A 20,059-nucleotide genomic window follows, 5' to 3' on the forward strand; every position below is an offset into this window, starting at 1 on the left:
TGGTCAGTTACCTGAACAACTTGTCAACCTCCATAATCACTTCATGAAATCAATATTTTTAAATAGCAGTGTTTCTCAGGGAAGAATCTGACACTGAAATGAGAACTTAATTTATTAATAGGTCAATGAGGAAAGGTCTGCAAATCAAACCCATTATATCTTGGCTTTAGTCCAGTTTTTGTATACTTTTATGAAACAATGGACAGTATGGTGTATATATGAAGTCCACTGGCCTTGAATTTTAAGAGCCTGGATCTGTTAAGTCTTAACTAGATGGCCTTCACCTCTGGGGACCTCGGGTTTTCCATTTGTAGAATGAAAACCAGAAGATCTTCAGGTTTGTGTTCAGATATGATTCTGTGTCTAACAAAGCATGTTAACTCTCCCACAATAGCAGAGCCCTTGTTCCAGGACTGTTATATTCCTCTTTTCCCTCTTTCCTTCTTTTGTTTTTCCCTCCCTTCCCTTCCTTCCCCTTTCTTTTCTATTTGTGTTAATATCACCAAATACCATCACCCAAACTTGAAATCTCATAGCTGATTTGAATTGCCGCCTTTCCAGTCAATGTTTCATTCAATAGGCCATTCACATCCTTACTTTCATTTCCATTCCCAGTGCCATGTTCAATTTTATGTATTTATCACCTCATATTTCCACATCTACTTTTTCTGGTCTGTTTTCTCTTCTCTTCCAGCCTTTGTCCATCTTTAGACATATTTTGTATATAGCTGCAACCCAAGTGCTCATAAAATTTTGCTTTATCCTTGTATCAGTTAACAACTCTTTAATCCTGTTGCTACACGGTCTATGTAATATGTGTTTTGTTTTTTTTTTTAAATTATTTATTTATTTATTTATTTTTGGCTGTGTTGGGTCTTTGTTTCTGTGCGAGGGCTTTCTCTAGTTGGGCAAGCGGGGGCCACTCTTCATCGCGGTGCGCGGGCCTCTCACTGTCGTGGCCTCTCTTGTTGCGGAGCACAGGCTCCAGACGCGCAGACTCAGTAGTCGTGGCTCACGGGCGTAGTTGCTCCGCGGCATGTGGGATCTTCCCAGCCCAGGGCTCGAACCCGTGTCCCCTGCATTGGCAGGCGGATTCTCAACCACTGCGCCACCAGGGAAGCCCTGTAATCTGTGTTTTAAAAGGCTGCACACCTGTGTATGGCAGCACTGACAATGATTCTGCTGCTGCTGAACATTGAGGTTGCTTCCAAGTCTCAAATCATGCTGCAATGAGTATTTTGGTGAGCTATTTTCTAGTTAAATTCTTTAGTTGCAAGAGACCAATTCAAGTTATCGTCAGCCATTTTTTTTTTTTTTTCCCCTTGGCCGCACTGCGCGGTGTGTCTTGTGGGATTCCCCGACCAGGGATTGAACCCGGGCCCTCGGTAGTGAAAGCACGGAATCTTAACCACTGGACTGCCAGGGAATTCCCTATCATCAGTCAATTGACGGACTTTTGATGATGATAGAGGGAGTGTCACAGAGAGGGAGGAAAGGCGAGGGGCCCAGGGAAAGGAATGGACTCTGTAGCCAGGTGGGCCTCTTCTGGGTGCTTCCCTCTGGGTGGGCTTCATTTTTTTCCCATTGCCTAGCTTTTTCTGTTACTCAGGCGCCATGGCGGGAGAAGATGGGTCCCTTCGCTCTTTCAACATTATATCTCTATCTTACAAGAGTCTGTTTTTGACTGAAGTGGAATCTCTTTATCCCAATTCCAAATTCTGGGAGAAAGACTCCGACTGGCTCTTTTTGTCTTGGGAATCTATGCTTTGTCCAATCAGCTGGGCCAGTGGTGGGTCAGACTGAATAGAGCTGCTGGCTGCTGGGGACCCATCCCTATACGTGAGGAGTGCAGCTAGGATGATCGTAGTGAGCTGATACCTCCCTTAAAGCATCCATCCTTTCCTTAGGGTAAATTCTGAGAAGTAGAACTCCTGGATCCCAGGGCATAACCATTTACCTGATTAGTATCATCAGTTCAGGCCCAGTGAACAGCAGGCCATGAAAATTTAAATAAGCTGGTGTTGCCACTGGGATAATAGGCACCCACTTTGAGCAGGCTGTATGCAGCAAGCAACTCTGCACAAGGAGCCACACATTTCCTTAGAAAAAAGGCATTGAATCTTTTCCAGTTCTGCACCATAGAATACTGAGGAGAAAATGTTTACCTTGAAAAATTTAAACATAGGTGTTGGCTACATTGTCTAGTTCTTGGAGAAGTTCAACTTGAAGTTCCCTTTCAGGGAAAACAAGAAACAAAAATAAAACCTGCACTCTGCTTTCCAGCCCAGGTGAACCAGCGTGGGTGTGTCTTTTTGTGCCATTCTGATTGGTGGAAGCCAATACTTTGAGTATCGTGCTTGAGTGAAACCCCTTTAGAATGTCTGGGTGTTAACTAAAATTGCTTCTTGGTGTGTCCAACAGGATGATTTACCTGCAAAATGTACTAATACCAGGGAGTCAACCTGTTAGATGGGTTATTAAACTGTTCATTGAAGTGAGGCAGAATGGCTATTAAATGCAAATGTTTGATTTATCATTATTACTGTGTGGCACCCCTTCTGACAGTCATTAGTGACTGGATTAGAAAACAGAAGCGCTCAGAAAATAATTTTATTTTAAATCAAAAATAATATGGGGTAAGATGCAGCTTTCTTTGGCACTCAAAGGGAGACTAAATCTGCCATGAGATAACTCCTATTTCTTTTTTTTTTTATTGAAGTATAGTTGATTTACAATGTGTGTTAATTTCTGCTCTATAGCAAAGTGATTCCATTTTACATATATGCATTCTTTTTTATATTCTTTTCTTTTGTCTTTTTAAAAAATTAATTTATTTTTTATTGAAGTATAGTTGATTTAAAATGTGTTAGTTTCAGGTGTACAGTAAAGGGATTCAGCTTTATATATATATTATGTATTATATATATAATATATATATGTGTGTGTGTGTATATATATATATATATATATATATTTATTTATTTATTTATTCTTTTTCAGATTCTTTTCCCATATAGGTTATTACAAAATACTGAGTATAGTTCTCTGTGCTATACATTGTTGTTTATCCATTCTATACATAATAGTTTGCATCTGCGAACCCCAAACTCCCACTCCATCCCTTCCCCACCCCCCTTCCCCTTGACAACCACAAATCTGTTCTTTATGTCTGTGGAGATAACTCCTATTTCTGATTGTAGGTAGAGGATTCTGATATAGGTGATAGTCATACTTGCCAAACTTTTATTTTTATAGTGGATTCAACTTAAGTAAGTCATGTTCCATCTATCATCTTGTCTAACCCTCAAGATAATTGAAAGGTAACCAAGGTAGGTAATCCCAATGTAGCAGATGAGAGAGCCAAAACAGGAGGGTTAAGTGACCTACTGCAAGTCAAACATTAGTGAGAAGACTAGAATGAGAACTGGGAGCTCCTGATTTCCCAGCCCCTGATTTCCCACTACAGTCTTTATTGTGGTTACATAGTTTGGTACCTAGCCCACTCTTAACCATTGAGTCAAAGTCTGAGTACACACGGTTGGACACTGTTATTAATTTTCAGGAATTTAAAGGAAATCTGAGATACTTGGCTCCATAGGGGACAAGTTAAATATTTTATTCATGAAAAGTATGACTATGCATCTATAAAAAGGGAAGCTTTTATGTACTGATCTGAAATAATTGCTAAGGAATATTCTTAATACTTTTTTTTTGACATATTTTAAGACTTCCAAGAAGTTCCAAAAATTGTACAGAGAGTTCCTGTGGGTCAGGAACTCTCTCTTCACCCAGCTTCCCCCAGTGATAAGATATACATAACCATAATCCATTGTTGAAACCAGGAAGTTGAGATTGGACCATTAATTTAAGTAAGGACTTTATTTGGGTTTCTAAGAAATATTTTAAAATAAAGAAAGAAGGTGAGATAGTGTATATTATGCATCCTATTTGTATATTTTTAAAGGGGTGAGGAGGATGTGTGAGTTTGTGTTTATTTGTTTCCATATACCTAGAATATCTCTAGAAGGATGTATATGAAACTAGAGACAATGGGTTGCCTCCAAGGAGAAGATCTGAGCAGCAAAGTGTAAAAGAAATAGAATTATGCTCTTTTGTACCAATCCATCTATTTTTTAAAAAGGTAATGAGAAATCTTTTTATGTATTCATATAAAATAATCTTTAAATTACATTTTTAAGGTAAGTAAATCTGACTGTATTCCATTTGCAAAACATATGCATAGATATCTTTGGAAGAATATATAGGAAATCGGTAACATTGATTTGCTTCCAGGGATAAAAATGGGCAGCAGGGGACAGAAGCAGAGGGAGACCTTTCACTGAGTACCTTTTGTACCTTTTAAATTTACACGATGTGAATTTATTTCCTTTTCAACAAAATTAAGAAAACTGAAAAAATTAAACCCTAAAAATAAATTGCTTTTACCCTGTAATTTTTTTTTTTCCTCTAAAATATTCAGTAGCTTTCTAGCTACTCTCTGGCTAAAATCCAAATTTCTTAACATGACATTTAGGTTCTTTTTATAACTTGGTCTCATTATTTCCTGCCTGGAGCTTCTGTTCCACCTAAATCGTTTTACTCTCTCTTTCCTAATCCTGCACCTTCTGGCATTTCTTTATTCTTGTCTCCCTCTTCCTCAGCCATCAGAAACTAGCTCAGGCTCAGTTCTGTGACGTTCCCCCTGAACAATCCAGCCCTCTGTGACTTGGCTCTCATCCAGATTTCTGTAACAGTATATTGTCTGCCCTACACATTTGGCTCTTATCCCATACTCTCTTGTCTTTCAAGGGTATGTGCGCTCTGTCCCCAAATAAGATTCCCAAATCCTTGTGGGCAGGAGCTGAGAAGGACAGTTTTCTGAAACTCCCTTTTCCTGGCAGAACCCTACACTTGGTAGATGTCCCAGTGATGCTTTTTGGCTAATCTCTTCTTTGCAGAAATTGTATTCCATGCATATGCTCGCTTGATATGCTTAAGAATCCCAAGCTGTATCATGGCAGTAAGAAATTATCTATCCACCCAAAACACCCTAGCAGAAAAAAAAAGAGGACAAAGTAAGAGTTAAAAACTCAAGAAAGGGCTTCCCTGGTGGCGCAGTGGTTGAGAATCCGCCTGCCAATGTAGGGGACAGGGGTTCGAGCCCTGGTCTGGGAAGATCCCACATGCCGCGGAGCAACTAGGCCCGTGAGCCACAACTACTGAGCCTGCGCGTCTGGAGCCTGTGCTCCGCAACAAGAGAGGCCACGATAGTGAGAGGCCCGCGCACCGCGATGAAGAGTGGCCCCCGCTTGCCGCAGCTAGAGAAAGCCCTCGCACAGAAACGAAGACCCAACACAGCCAAAAATAAATAAATAAATAATTCTTAAAAAAAAAAAAAAAACTCAAGAAAGCACATGGTGTTTGAATATTGATATATTTTTAATATACCATTTCTGGAAAACCAGATGCATGCTAAATTTTTTTCCTCTTTTTCATTTTGGTGCATATATTTGGCTGCATTTTGGAAAATAGGCCCTGTTTTCCTGGTAACCATGGTGAATTAAGTAGTTTTTCTGATATATTATCAACTAGTTCTTGCAGCTCTTGTTTTGGGGAAATGGCAGTGTTGGATTCAAAGGTTGACAAGTCTGCTCTCAGATCCATGTGACTTCTATCTCTGTGTTCTTTTCTTTATAGCAATGGATATATGTTAGGCTCCCTCCATGGCACAGCATTGTATTCAGATTTAATGGACACAAAGTATAAACTCTATTCCTTGAGGAGCTTACACTCTATCGCAGGTTGTATTAGTCTGTCCCTTGCGCACTCTGTAGCTCTGTATGTAGTAGGTCAGCCAGTTCCTGGAAGGCTGTTGATAGGTAGCCTTAGAGCTAGAGAAAAAACTTCTGAAAAAGGTTGATCTTTGAAACAGAAACCAGTAAGAACGAAGATGCAAACAACAAACAATAATAGAAATAGCTTAACTTTGCCTAAGTCTTTTAGTTAGGCCCCATATTTCAAGCATATTATCTCTTCATCTTTACAGTAACTGATTGAGGTGGATATTATTGTTATCTTCTTTTGCAGATGAGAAAAGAGACTCAGAGAGGTTAAATAACTTGACCATGATCACACAGCTAAGTGACAGAGCCAGGATTCAAATGCAGAGCTTCTGCCCCTGGGTTCCTGTGTTTAATCTTTATGTGATGTTATTGTTTTTCCAAAGATTAGTCACATGGACAAGTAACTTATTGATATACTTATCTTACTCTCCCTTAACTAGATCACAGAGTCTCTAAGTGGAAGACTGTACCTCATTTTCTTATGGGTCTCCACACGTAATTATCCATAGCACAAGGAGCTGCACATTGTCAGTACTCAGTACTCCAGAATGAGTGAATGCATAAAAACAATTATGGCTTATAAATGTTGTGTTAATAAGACCATGATATGTTCAGATTCAAAATTCAACAAACCAACTACACACCAAGCAGTGTGAGGGGTGCAAAGAGCATGAAGTTTTGGAGGACTGGAGATGATGTCCATGAAGGGCCTGGCACAGGGAGGTGCCCGATACATGGTACTTCTATTAATATATTAACATGATCTGATTTAATTTTCCTTACACACAACCCTCTTAGGTGGTGTATGAGTCTGCTCAGACTGCCATAGCACAACACCACAGACTGGGTGGCTTAAACAACCAAAGCTTGTTTTCTCACACTTCTAGAGGCTCAAAGTCCTAGATCAAGGTGCTCTCTTCTCACTGTGTCCTCACATGGCCTTTCCTCGGTGTGCACGAGGACAGAGAGCTCTAGTGTCTCTTTCTTTTCTTATAAGAACAGGCCCTATCAGATTAGGGTCCACTCTTAAGATTTCATTTGATCTTAATTACCTCCTTAAAGGCCCTTTCTCCAAATCCCTCCACAGGGGGTTGAGGCTTCAACATATGAATTGGGGGGAGGGGGATAGAATTCAGTCCATAACAAGTAGTTATCCCCTTTCCATTTTACAGATGTGGAAATAGACATTTAAAGGAGTGGTTCCTGTTTTTCTGTGAAGCCTGGCTGTGCTGTCAGAAATGTCCACCACCCATATTTCTGTAGGTTTCTTTCCTCTTAGCAACTTAAAGGGTTCAACCATCTAACCCTCTCTAGGGGTATATTTTTCCTAAGAAGACAGAGTTAGTATTATCTTTTCTCTGGATGTTGCTGGTGAAATCCTGACAGTTGATTTTTTCCCCTGAGTTTCTCACCTTCATGCCTTCACCTCTCTTCTGTTATTTTATAATTAGCTGAGACCATGAGGGTTATAATGTAATTGATTAGTTCACTTTCTTCTACGTTACAGAACAGGAACCATGGCATAGCCAGGCTTACCAACTTTGGAATAAATCTGGGGAATGGAAGGTTGTTCAGCCTACAGCAAACTCCAGGTGGGACTATCTTATTGCGCTATCACCAGAAAGCACGTGGGACTTCCCTGGTGGTCCAGTGGTTAGGACTTCTCACTTCCACTGCAGAGGGCATGGGTTTGATCCCTGGTCGGGGAACTAAGATCCCATAAGCCCCACGGCAAGGCCAAAAAACAAACAAAACAAAACAAAAAACCCCAGAAAGCATGTTATTCTTTATCTGAGGGCTTTAATATCATTATAACTCAATATTCTCTACTTCACGGTTTCTGCCTACTTGTGCCTTCTGCCGCTTCATGTCTTCTATTCTCTCTGTCTTACCAGCTTTGGTCAAATTGTTATTTCTATCTTGAGTTCAAATCTCATTTAGGGAGAGTCTGGTTGGTTCAGCCAGTCAGCATCCCTTTGGGTCACTGGCCAGCATTTGGTCTAGTCGTATGTGTTGCTTCAGTACGGTGGAAAGAATTCTTTTATCTATCACAGCATGAAGAAAATATTTTTTGAGAATATACAATTTCTTTTCTTCTGGTCCTGTGTTTACTTCTCTTCTGTAACGCAGTCTAGTGTTATGGTTAACATTCAAGTTCTGGAGTAAGAGTGTCTGGGTTTAGACACTACTTCCACCACTTACCAGCTCTATGAACTTGGGCAAATTTACTTCACTTCCCTGTGCCTCAGTTTCCTCAAAATGAGATTGTTAATACAGTCCCCATCTCACAGAGTTGAGAGGATTCAACGAGTTAAGGCATGTAAACAAGCACAGTGCATGCATATAGTAAGCACCCAGTAAGTATTAGTTATTTCTAATTGGTTGTCTGTGTGTAGTTGCCCACTAGGAAGGAGAATGTCAGTTCTTTTGCCAAGAATATCTCTAATCATAAATTTACAAATAAGCATTTTAGATACCTGTTCTGTGGCTGATTAAGTAGCATAATTAACCAAGGCTGTTAGTTCCTGATGACATTCATTCAGCAATTCCACAAGTGTTACATATACAGTAGTGGAGGATATGAGATTTGTGCCTGTAGTCTACTTGGGGAAATGGTCATGTTAATAAATAATGATAAATCAACTTGAGAGTCGGGGCACCACAGAGGAAGTGTTCAACTTGCCCTGGACAGGTCGGGGAGATTACATCCTGGAGTAGATATTTGAATGGACCTTCAAAAAGAAAGGGGTGTGGGAAGGCATTTCTGGCAGAGGTAAGAGAAGAGATGAGAGAAAATCTGGTGCCTTCAAGGACCATGTAGGTTGTGCAATATATCTTTATCTTTAATCTTTTATCCTAAAGGCAATAGGGAGTCCTTAGAGAGTTTTATTTTGTTTTAAAATCTACCTTTTTTTAAAAAATAAAAGTAATATGAAAAAGAATCAACATATTACAGAGATACATGGAAAGTGAAGATTTCCAATAATTTCCTCCCTCATCCCCTGAGATAATTACTACTACAAAGAGTTTGAAGTATATTTCTCTACATTTCTTTCTAGGCACATAATAACAAATATATGGTAATTATTATTATTTTTTTTAACTTTTGGGTTTATTTATTTATTTATTTATTTATTTATTTATTTATTTATGGCTGTGTTGGGTCTTCGTTTCTGTGCGAGGGCTTTCTCTAGTTGTGGCAAGTGGGGGCCACTCTTCATCGCGGTGCGCGGGCCTCTCATTATCGCGGCGTCTCTTGTTGCGGAGCACAGGCTCCAGACGCGCGGGCTCAGTAATTGTGGCTCACGGACCTAGTTGCTCCGCGGCATGTGGGATCTTCCCAGACCAGGGCTCGAACCCGTGTCCCCTGCATTGGCAGGCAGATTCTCAACTACTGCACCACCAGGGAAGCCCTATATGGTAATTATTATTATAATAGGAGAAGACCCTCTTGCGTGTGCATTTTATATATTTAAAAATAGGGACTGCCCTGGTGGTCCAGTGGTTAAGACTTCACCTTCCAACGCAGGGGGTGCGGGTTTGATCCCTGGTCCCAGAGCTAAGATCCCACATGACTTGGGGCCAAAAAACCAAAACATAAAACAGAAGCAATATTGTAACCAATTCAATAAAGACTTTCCACATCAAAAAAAATCTTAAAAAAAAAAAATTTAGTAGTGAAGTTTTGTAGCACTTCCAGCCATTATAAGGTTGCCTGAATCCCCAACCCTATGTGTAGGAATCACTGTGAAGGTGAATCTATATAATTTAGACTTTGCGGAGACAGAGGAGTGAGACTACTAACTTAGTTGCACGAGTTCAAAACTGGGCAGTCATCTTTGACCACCTTTTTCAAATTTGTCCTCCACATTCATTTGGCCAACAAGTCCTGTTGATTTAACCTCCTTAATGATTCAAATTTATTTCCTCTTTTCCAATTTAACTACCATTGGCTTGTTCAAAAGTTCCTTGACACCTCCAGGCATTGTAAGGTGTCCTCCATTTGCCTTCCCATTGTATTTTGTGTATAACTTTATCGTGGGACTTAGCACAGTCACAATATATTGGAATCATTTGTTTATGCACGTCTTTTCCACCCAATCATGAAATTCTTAAAGGTAGTGCCTTAAAAAAAAAAAAATCTTATATCTCTAATGCCTAGCATGTAGCTCCATGAATGTTAGATAAAGGCAAATAAACTTGGCATTGTTCAGCTCCACTGACAGAAATGCATCCTTACTATGTATCAGGCATTTGTACAAAAAGTTGAGAAAGAGTTTCCTTATCTGTAAAATGAGGCCTATAATATATATAGTTTACTCCTTACAAGAATTAGTAAAATAAGCTTTAATGCAATGCAAGCTTAAATTCTTTTAAAGATTAAAACTAACTTTTGTACTGAAACACTTAACACAGGCAAAGTAGACTAGTTGTTATTATCATGATGATGAGCTAAGCACAAGAATATCCAGAAAGCTAGCGGAAATTTTTATGTGCCATTGGGCACCTTAAGAATTTAAAAGACGGAGCGCTTCTGGTTTGGAACTACCCAATTTAAACAAATTTTTGCTCAAATAAACTTAAAAAAAAAAAAGAATTTAAAAGAAAATATGATGTATCTTGAGGGTGAGCCAGGAAAGGCATCAAGGTCAAAGCCTTAGAAATCTCTTACAGCCTTAGAAATCAAGAAGTCCTCAACCTGGGGTCAAAACCAGCAGCAGTAGGTCCAGCAGGAGTAAGCCTTTACATCGCCTCACTGATTCTATTGTGCAGCCAGGGGTGAGAACCACTGCAATTCTAAACCAACGAGGGCAAGATGGGTGTTGATTGCAATGAGATTTGCCAACTTCTCTGAAAAAGTCCAGATTTTCATGGGAACTTTCCCAAACTTTAAAATGTTGGCAAGTAATTTAAAATGTAACAAAAAATAAATAAAACAACCAAACACCCTGCGAGTCAAAGAAAACATGGATAGGGGCTCTGTTGGGTGTCAGTTTGTAACCTTCCTTGCAGTTCAACCTTCAGCTTGAAGAAGCAAACTGATACAGAGATAAGTTAAATAACTTGGCCAAGATTAAACGGCAACTCAGAATAACTGAGTTGGGACTAAAACCCGGTCCTTTTGAATTTAGTTAATGTTCCTTCTATGTTAGGTAAAGAGCACTTGGAGATACACTTTAAAAAATGGGTAAGGCTGTGTTCAGAGAGAGGGCGTTCCGGGCAGAAGGAATCCCAAGACCAGTGCCCCCAGGCATCCCGCAATCAGCGAAACTGGGCGATTCCTAAATAGACGAAAGCGAACTTCGGCCTTTGAACGAAGAGACTCAACCACGCATGCGCCTTCCACAGGCGGGGCCGCGGAGAGGCAGGTGGAAGGGTGACGAATTACGACCTCCGCTGGCGACGCTCACGTCTCCTGCCGTAAAGGCTGTGTGTCTGGCGCGTGCGCGTCTCCTTCCTTTTTCGGATTTCCGACGCGGTTGCTGCAGTTGCCTGAAGTGTGTTGCCCGGGCCGTCGCCATGGTGAAGCTGAGCAAAGAGGCCAAGCAGAGGCTGCAGCAGCTTTTCAAGGGAGGCCAGTTTGCCATCCGTTGGGGCTTTATTCCTCTCGTGATATACCTGGGTCAGTAGGAGAAGAACCTGGGAGGAGTCGGGAGGGAACGGGGTGCGGAGGCTGAGACTCCATTTTTGGTCTGGGGCGGGAGAGAGAAACGCGACCACGCCGCGCATGTCCTTTGAGGCTGTCCGGTCGAGTGGGGTCGGTCTCAGCTGAGTTCGAGTTCTTGTTCTGCCCTTTACTTTTTTTTTTTCCGGGGGGGCGGTCTCTAACAAGTCACGTAATGCCTCCCGTCCTGTTTTTATATCTGTAAACTAGAGGTGACCTACTTTTCTGAGAGAGTTAGGACGACCTGACGTATGTGAAAACAACTAATTCACTCTTTGGCACTAGGTAGGTTTTCAGGGCGTTTATCCTCACCTTTCTAGGTGGGCCTAAGTGGAAAGAGGCCGGTGAACCTCGTGGGTATGCCATTGCTTTGAGGCATGATTAAGACAATAGTTGTTGGTTACCTCTGCGTTCTCACCGGGAGTAACGGGTTTACTGCTGAGGAAACCGAGGCGTAGAAAAGTTCTGTTCCTTGCTGTAGGCCACACAGCTGTCACGTGGGGGAGTTATGAACTCAAGCATTGGGGCATCAAGGCCCATACTCTTCACCACTATGCTGTAGTGCAAAGATTTGTAAGTGCTCAGGCAAATATTTTCACCTAGGGCTGCACATTGGGACTTTATCCTGTTTCTAGCCTTGGATAGTTTTTTAATTTTAATCTGCCGTATTCAGGCAGTATTTTGGAGAGGAAAGAGCCTCAGCACTGTCAGTTTGACATTTTCTAAAACTCAGGTTCATATTTCAGAATCCTATGATTTTAACTACGTGCTGCTGCTTGTTTTTTTTGCCTTTTTTTTTTTTTTTTGGTGTAAGATAAAGTACCTTCACTCAATCTTGACAGAGTGTTTGACTGTGCTGGACGTTTTCTAGGTAGCTTTGGCTCCGATTTCCCCATGAGTTGCAAGCCAACTGATAACTTGGAAATACTTCAGTATGCAGGACTTAAACAGATACTTTTCCGCCCTTATTTTTAAAATATTTTTTCTAATATTCTCGAATTGGATAATTTTAATAAGTCAATTTTTAAAAAAAAATTTATTATTTATTTATTTTATTTATTTTTGGCTGCGTTGGGTCTTAGTTGCGGCATGCGGGATCTTTTGTTGCGGTGCGCGGGCTTCTCTCTAGTTGTGGCGTGCAGGTTTTCTCTTCTCTAGTTGTGGTGCGCAGGCTCCCAGGGCACATGGGCTCTGTAGTTGTGGCACGTGGGTTCCAGAGCGTGTGGGCTCTGTAGTTTGAGGCCAGCGAGCTCAGTAGTTGTGGCATGCGGGCTTAGTTGCCCTGCGGCATGTGGGATCTTAGTTCCCTGACCAGGAATTGAACCCGCGTCACCTGCATTGTAGGGTGGATTCTTTACCAGCGGACTGCCGGGGGAGTCCCTCCTCCCTGATTTTGAACGCATTTTTTAAAAATTAATTAATTTATTTATTTTTGGCTGTGTTGGGTCTTCAGTTCTGTGCGAGGGCTTTCTCATAGTTGCGGCAAGCGGGGGCCACTCTTCTTCGCGGTGCACGGGCCTCTCACTATCGTGGCCTCTCTCTTGTTGCGGAGCACAGGCTGCAGACGCGCAGGCTCAGTAATTGTGGCTCACGGGCCTAGTTGCTCCGCGGCATGTGGGATCTTCCCAGACCAGGGCTTGAACCCGTGTCCCCTGCATCAGCAGGCAGATTCTCAATCACTGCGCCACCAGGGAAGCCCTTTGAACGCATTTTTAAAAGAAGCATTACTTTGCCAGATATTAGTGACTTTGTATAGGTATCAAAGGTTACGGCAAGTAATTGGGACACCCTGCCCTTACAGGCTGTTATTCCCCTCTTTCTTCCAGACTCATCCCCACCTCAGCTTTCACTTAATGGTAGAACGGTCCAGTTTGGCTAGTCAAACACTGGGAGGAACTCTCCTTTTAGCTAAGGAAGGTATGGGGGCTTTGATTCTTCCCCGTCTTTGTACCATCTCCTTTTTCCATTGTTGTGTATATCGGGTTCTCTTTTAGTCTGCTCTTGCTTTCTTTGTCCCTGTGGTTTCTTTGCTGCTCTGTAAGTCTTCGTGTACCTCTCCCTCCTCCCCTTTTTGAAATTCTTTTTCTACTGCCAGAAAGCTGTAGCTGGTTGTTATAATCTGTGTGTCAGAGGTTTTGGTCGGAAGAGTGGATAATGCTTTCCTTTTCCGCCTCATTTTCTTTTTTGTGCACACCGGCTATATTCTCTTTACTAGCACTACCATTATGGTGATTTTTGGTACCCTAGTGTCCAACTCAGGTGGAGATTGATGTTAAGGCTATCTTTTTGGTGCTTCTTCCTTGTTAATCATTGTCTTTTTCCTTATACTGTATCTAAGCTTAATTTCATGTCTAACCTAGTTGCCATGCTTTACTTCTCCACCTTAGCTCTCACTAAAAGCCGCAACTGCAGATTGAATTTCTTGTGTAATTTAGGTTCAAACATACCTTTTAGGGCTTCAGGGAGTATAGTGGGAATATAGTGCTATAAAATCGGACAGATAGTGTCATGATGATAAAGAATGTGTTTGGAGAGTTACAACAAAAGGATTTTAATGAGTTACCTGTTGGAAGACAATTCTCCATAGTATCTTGAATTTCTACAAATCTGGTGAGCAGAGGCGGTGACCACCCTTTGTTCCATATTTTTAAGGATGTTTGTAGGGTGAACAGCTTTGGGAAATAGTTCCAGGGCAAAGGGGAGACATGCTCACTGCCCATTATGAAAGATTCTGGTTACCCAATCTCAGGGTTCGTCTCCTAAATGGTAATACTCTGACTATAGCTGTTGCTGGGAGTAATAAACTGTCCTTGTTTCTTTTCTCTTCTTTTTTTCTTAATAACTAAACTTTCTCCCTTAACATTTTTTTTTAAAAATTTTATTTATTTACTTACTTTTGGCTGTGTTGAGTCTTCGTTGCTGCGTGCGGGCTTTCTCTAGTTGCGGCAAGCGGGGGCTACTCTTTGTTGCGGTGCGCGGGCTTCTCATTGTGGTGGCTTCTCTTGTTGCGGAGCACGGGCTCTAGGCACGCGGGCTTCAGTAGTTGTGGCACGCGGGCTTAGTTGCTCCGCCGCATGTGGGATCTTCCCGGACCAGGGATCGAAACCGTGTCCCCTGCATTGGCAGGCAGATCCTTAACCATTGCGCCACCAGGGAAATACTGTCCTTGTTTCTGACTTGGAATCTTGTATCTTCTACCAGCATCTGTGAAACTGGCGGGCCAGTTTGTTGTCTTGAAAATGGGGTAAAATTTCATACTCCACAGTTCTTGATGCCAAGTCTAACTTTAATCAGTTATTTCAACAAATTAGTATATATGTTGTCTAGTTAATTGATATATTTTAAAACGTAAAAGTTTTATTTAATCATATTTGTAATGAGTGTTGATTTAATTAAAAATAACTTGAAATTTTTTTCCCTCTATCACCAATCTTTGGCTGCTTTATAAAAAGAGTGGTTCGTAGGGGATAAAATAAGATATCTTCAATTGTTTCTTTAAAAAAGTTTAGTTTAAAAAAAAATCTCTGCTCTTTTTAGCTCATCCAGTATGATTTGGTTGTTGTGATATCTTTTTTGTGCGTAATGACTAATAATGAAAGAGTGTGTGCTAAGGGCTGCTGTGCTAATTGTGTGTAATATAGGAATAAGGTAGTTTGTCTTCCCTACTGATTAGTTCTGCACATAATCACATACTCTAGTGAAGATTCAAGACTCTTCTGTTGTGCAGGTAAATCTAGGTAATTCTGGTAGATCTGGATATTATTCTAGCTACCCTAGATTTATTTAGACTTTCTTTTATTTGTTTATTTATTTATGGCTGTGTTGGGTCTTTGTTTCTGTGCGAGGGCTTTCTCTAGTTGCGGCAAGTGGGGTCCACTCTTCATCGCGGTGCGCGGGCCTCTCACTATCGCGGCCTCTCTTGTTGCGGAGCACAGGCTCCAGACGCGCAGGCTCAGTAATTGTGGCTCACGGGCCCAGTTGCTCCGCGGCATGTGGGATCCTCCCAGACCAGGGCTCGAACCCGTGTCCCCTGCATTGGCAGGCAGACTCCCAACCACCGCGCCACCAGGGAAGCCCCCCTAGATTGATTTAAAAAGAAAAAGTCTTGATTGTAAATTTTTTGTCTGCTAGGGTTTTAATTAGTTTCTATTCTCTTTCTGTTTCTTCCCTCCCCATCTCCCTCAGGATTTAAGAGGGGTGCAGATCCTGGAATGCCTGAACCAACTGTTTTGAGGTACCGTTCTTACAAATAAGCATTGCAAGGCAAACATTCATACATTAGTACTAAGTCATGGCAAGCAAAAGAGAAATAGTGGTACGTATTGTAACAGAGCTTTATCAGTCAAGTGTAGTTTTGGGCTGTTGGAAAACTGCAGCAGTTTGCAGACCAGTCTAACTTACGTTATCAGATAACTACTTTCTCTCCCCTTCCAAATTTTTATTGGGTTGGCCAAAAAGTTCATTTGGGTAAGAATGGATAAAGAATGGATAAAGCCAGACGAACTTTTTGGCCAGCCCAGTATATACTGCGTTGGTGTTATAACCATAATGAAGCATATCTTAAAAGGAAAAGAACTAACTTATCCTACCACTTTAAAAGCTGAACTGTTTTTAATACCTGTATTCCTGTCTTATCCTTATTCAGATAAATACGGCCTTTTATGTCATTCTAACAAGAGTACAGAGAATTTTGTTTTTTTTCACCCAATGTTAGAGTTGATAGCCCATATATTTTCTAGTTGTTGATCACTTAGGTTGTTCAGTTTTTTAGTATTTCAGATAACAATATAACGAACATTTTTATGTGCATAGGTTTTGATTTATTTCCTTGTCAAAGTGTATGAACATTTGTGACTCTGAAAATGCATTGTCAAATTCCTTTCTCTGAAACAACCTTGCAGTTGTTGGATAAGCACTTGTGAAAACTTCCACACACACAACGCGCACAGAGACACAGAGTATATATATTCATATACTCAGACATGTGTGTGTGTATGTATATACGTGTAAAAGCCGTATGTATGCGTGTGTGTGTGTATATGTGTATGTGTGAAGGCAGAATCTGGAACAGGCAGGACTGCTCTGTAGAAAGGACTGGCACTGTGATGACTAGGACCCCTGCACAGGTGCCGTGGGATTTCAGCTTTACCCTCTGTCTTAAGGTATTTCTTGATTGTCCTAACAGACTTTTCACTGGCTGTTCTAGGTCTTCAGCTTCTTCAGACTTCTAATCTAAGCCACTCTTTTCTAGAATGAGCAGAAATAATAATAGTCATGTTACTAACAGTCATTTACAGTGTGTCAGCCACTGTTTTAAGTGCTTTATGTACAGTATCTCTAATTGTCACTTCAGTCCTTCAGAGCCGATCACACAGTTGGTAGGTGGTAGAGTATGTCTGTCTCCAAGGCTTACGCACTTTCCATTGGGTCATGTGGCCTCCCTAGGTAATATGACCTGTTACTTAGCACAGTGCCATCTGATATGAATTTCCTCCATCTTCTCTGACTTGCCAGTCTCTCCTTTCTCAAAGAAAGGGTTTTTCCTTCTTAAGGGTTATTGCCATATGTGCCCTCTTTGTGTCCATTTGTGCTGTTACTCTCTTTTCCCTGATAAAATTCTTCTGTAAATGTTCTTCACTCACTGCTTCCTTTCTTCACTTTTCTCTTTCTTTAACCTTTTATGGTACAGCTTCTTAAAACTGCTTTCAAAGGTCCCCACCAAGCTCCTTTCTTTTAGCCTTTACTCTTTGAACTATCAGTTTTCTTTTTTGTGAAATGGGATTTTAGGTAACGTATCTGCTACTGAGTAGCCGATTGACCTCAGACCAGTTATTTCCTTAGGGAAACAGTACCTTAGGGAACATTGTCAGAGATGGGACTACCTGGGCAAGCTGTGTGAACGTTTTCCAAGCCCTGAAAGTTACCATCAAATACTTCTTCCCAAGAGGCCATTAACCTTTCTAAGATAAGTTTTCTCTTTTATAAGTTGGGCATACGATCTACTTTGTAAGATTGCAATGAGGATTGAATAAGAATATTGTGTGTAAAGTATGACAGTGCTTGACAAGTAATGTTTGAGCAGTAAACTATTAATAATAATTTTTAATCTTTCCTATGTCATCTCATTTACCCCACTTCTTTCTCCTGTGAGAACTGTGCTCTAGCTACATGACACTGCATGCTAATCCCAGAATAAACTGTATTTTTTCGTGCGTTTGTATGCTTATTCTCCCTCAGCCTGGAATGCTTCTTCCTTTCAGTTTTCACTTGTCTAGAAAAGCCCAATCTCAAATGTCACCTCTTCCCTAAATCTTTTCCCCCTTCTCCTAACTGAAATTGCTCCATTCTTTGTGTTCCTGTAGTAGCCTTTTGTGTCTGTCATTCTTTGCTTTGTATTATGCTTGTTGCTTATTTGCATTCTATGTTGTCCTGCAAGTACCTAAAGTAGCTGCCAACTACTTTGGCAACACTTTTTAAATGTTGAATTAACTTAATTAAATGATCCTAACCTCTTGGTGGTCTTGGAACAGGAACTGATACAGCATTTCCTCCTGTACAGTTTTTCGACTAGACCCGCATCCTGAGAAATAGTGTTTTTTGAGCCCCAGGTGATCCAGGATCCAGAGGTGGTGCTAGATGTGTACCCTTTTGTTGTACTGGCTTCAGTTATCCCACCAAGAGTTGACCCTTCAAAGTTGCAGACTGGATGAAGCAGCCACCCCCCTGCTTTTTATTTCTTCACCTTATTGTCATCTCAGTGCTCCTGTCATTTCTGGTGCTGATGATCATTCTTTTCTGTCATTAGGGACATTTTCTGATTTCTTTCCAGGGATATTTGTGATTTAGGAAGGAACTGAGCAGTGCTGATAAGAGTTATCCTGTTACAGAATTTCATATACTGTGCTGCTTGCACTGGGGAGACTTGACTAAGAGGTCTTCCTGGGTTACCTGGTCTGTACCCTGAAAGGAATAGACTTGTATCTGCTAGGCTTTTCAGTAATGTAAATGTTTTATTAATATAAAACTTATTTAGCAATATAAAGTTTATTGTTTATATATAAATTTATTTATATAATACTTATGGAGATAATGTGGTTCATGATTTATGGTCTGTTTCCCTTGTTAAGTTGTTAGATTCCTTGGGATTAGGTCCCCATTTGCCTTAGTGTCCTCCTCTTTCACTCAGGATGGCGCATTGTACGTGGTTGGTTGATATGAATGCCTTATTTAAAATGCAGAATTTAGTGAATAAGGGGCAATATCTTAGTAAAACATTATTTAGGCAAAATATATGAATACTAAGTAACTGAGAGAATGATTGTTCCCATTATCTTTATAAAGCCAAGGAAAATTTTCTTTTCTCTTTATCTTAGATGCTCATTACCAATGAGGAAGAGACTTCCATAAATGAATAATTTGTTTTCATATCTTAACTGTATGCAAAAATACTTGGGGTTTAATGTGAGATTTTAATACACTTTTGAAAATTGGGAATAGATGCATGTTGGTTTGTTTTATATGCAGAGGGAAAATAATTTCTAAAAATTAACAGAATGCTCAGATTGTCATTTTGTAATGCAATTTTATTTAAGTTGACATACGACTAGAAACTACATTTTTAATCAACAGGACTTAGAAGTAAAACACCTCTTGTCTCTTTCCTGGATCTAATAATGATACAACTTTATTTTCTGGGTTCATCAGTCCTTCATATCAATATTTTGATTGACCTCAATTTATGTTTTCCTTTTTGTTTATAATAGGTAACTACAATAAAAAGTAGTAAAACTATATTTCTTTAAATAGGTCTCTATGTTTTTTTTTGCTCAATGAGATTGATCCTTCTGCTAACTGAATTTGATAGATGAGTAAACACAAACATAAATGTATACAATCTTCTAATTCTTAAGCTATGTTTAAGAAGTTTTTACTTTGGGGTTTAATTTATTTTTCCTCTTCACAAACATTTTAGCTTACTTTGGGGATAAAGGACTATTTGGTCATCTGGTTTTGGAAGCAGTCAATGCAGAGGAACAACATGGAAGGTGTGCGCTGTGGCTGGGATAAGAGATGGGACATCGTTCAGACGTTCACCAGTTGGATGGCACAGGGCTCTTACTTCTCAGATGCGTCTGTGGCAGAGTGGAACCTCTACTGACTTATTTATGATAGACTGTATTAAAATAAATGTTTTTTAACAGTGTTATGTCTTGAGTCCTTCTTGAATTGAACATGATAGGACTGTTAGGTAAAAATTTAGCCTTTTGGTACTTTTTCAAAACAGGGAATCTATGTATGTGCCTAGATGCTACTTTAAAAAAATAAGAAAATTTCCAAGTTAATTCCTGTCCATTCACTTAACAAACGGATTCCAGTTTCCCTTTGCAGTGAATTAATAACTCCTTCTGAGATGTTCTGAAGTAGTAAAAGTAGAGACAGCTCTCTGTGACAAACTGAGTCCTTACTTCCTGTACTGCATTGGAGTAACATTCTGATTAAAAGAAATAGGGTTCTTTGGCTGTGTTGGTAGGGAATGGGAATGGCATTGGCG

General features: G+C 40.4%; 1 protein-coding gene across 22 annotated transcripts in view; it reads left to right on the forward strand.

Annotated features, from left to right (window-relative positions):
• The window catches only part of LOC137768857 (solute carrier family 40 member 1-like), a 76,723-nt gene extending 57,009 nt beyond the window's left edge, over positions 1 to 19,714 (forward strand). For 16 of the 22 annotated variants that reach the window (XR_011074824.1, XR_011074832.1, XR_011074825.1 and 13 more), the window contains 3 exons: positions 4,014 to 4,141; positions 15,694 to 15,742; positions 19,481 to 19,714. The gene's annotated coding sequence lies outside the window, so the exon portion shown is untranslated. The other 6 variants (XR_011074826.1, XR_011074827.1, XR_011074828.1 and 3 more) reach the window with 6 other exon arrangements.
• The last annotated feature ends 345 nt before the right edge of the window (positions 19,715 to 20,059 follow it).

The sequence above is a fragment of the Eschrichtius robustus genome, chromosome 8 (assembly GCF_028021215.1).
Source record: "Eschrichtius robustus isolate mEscRob2 chromosome 8, mEscRob2.pri, whole genome shotgun sequence".
Classification (NCBI taxonomy): Eukaryota; Metazoa; Chordata; class Mammalia; order Artiodactyla; family Eschrichtiidae; genus Eschrichtius; species Eschrichtius robustus.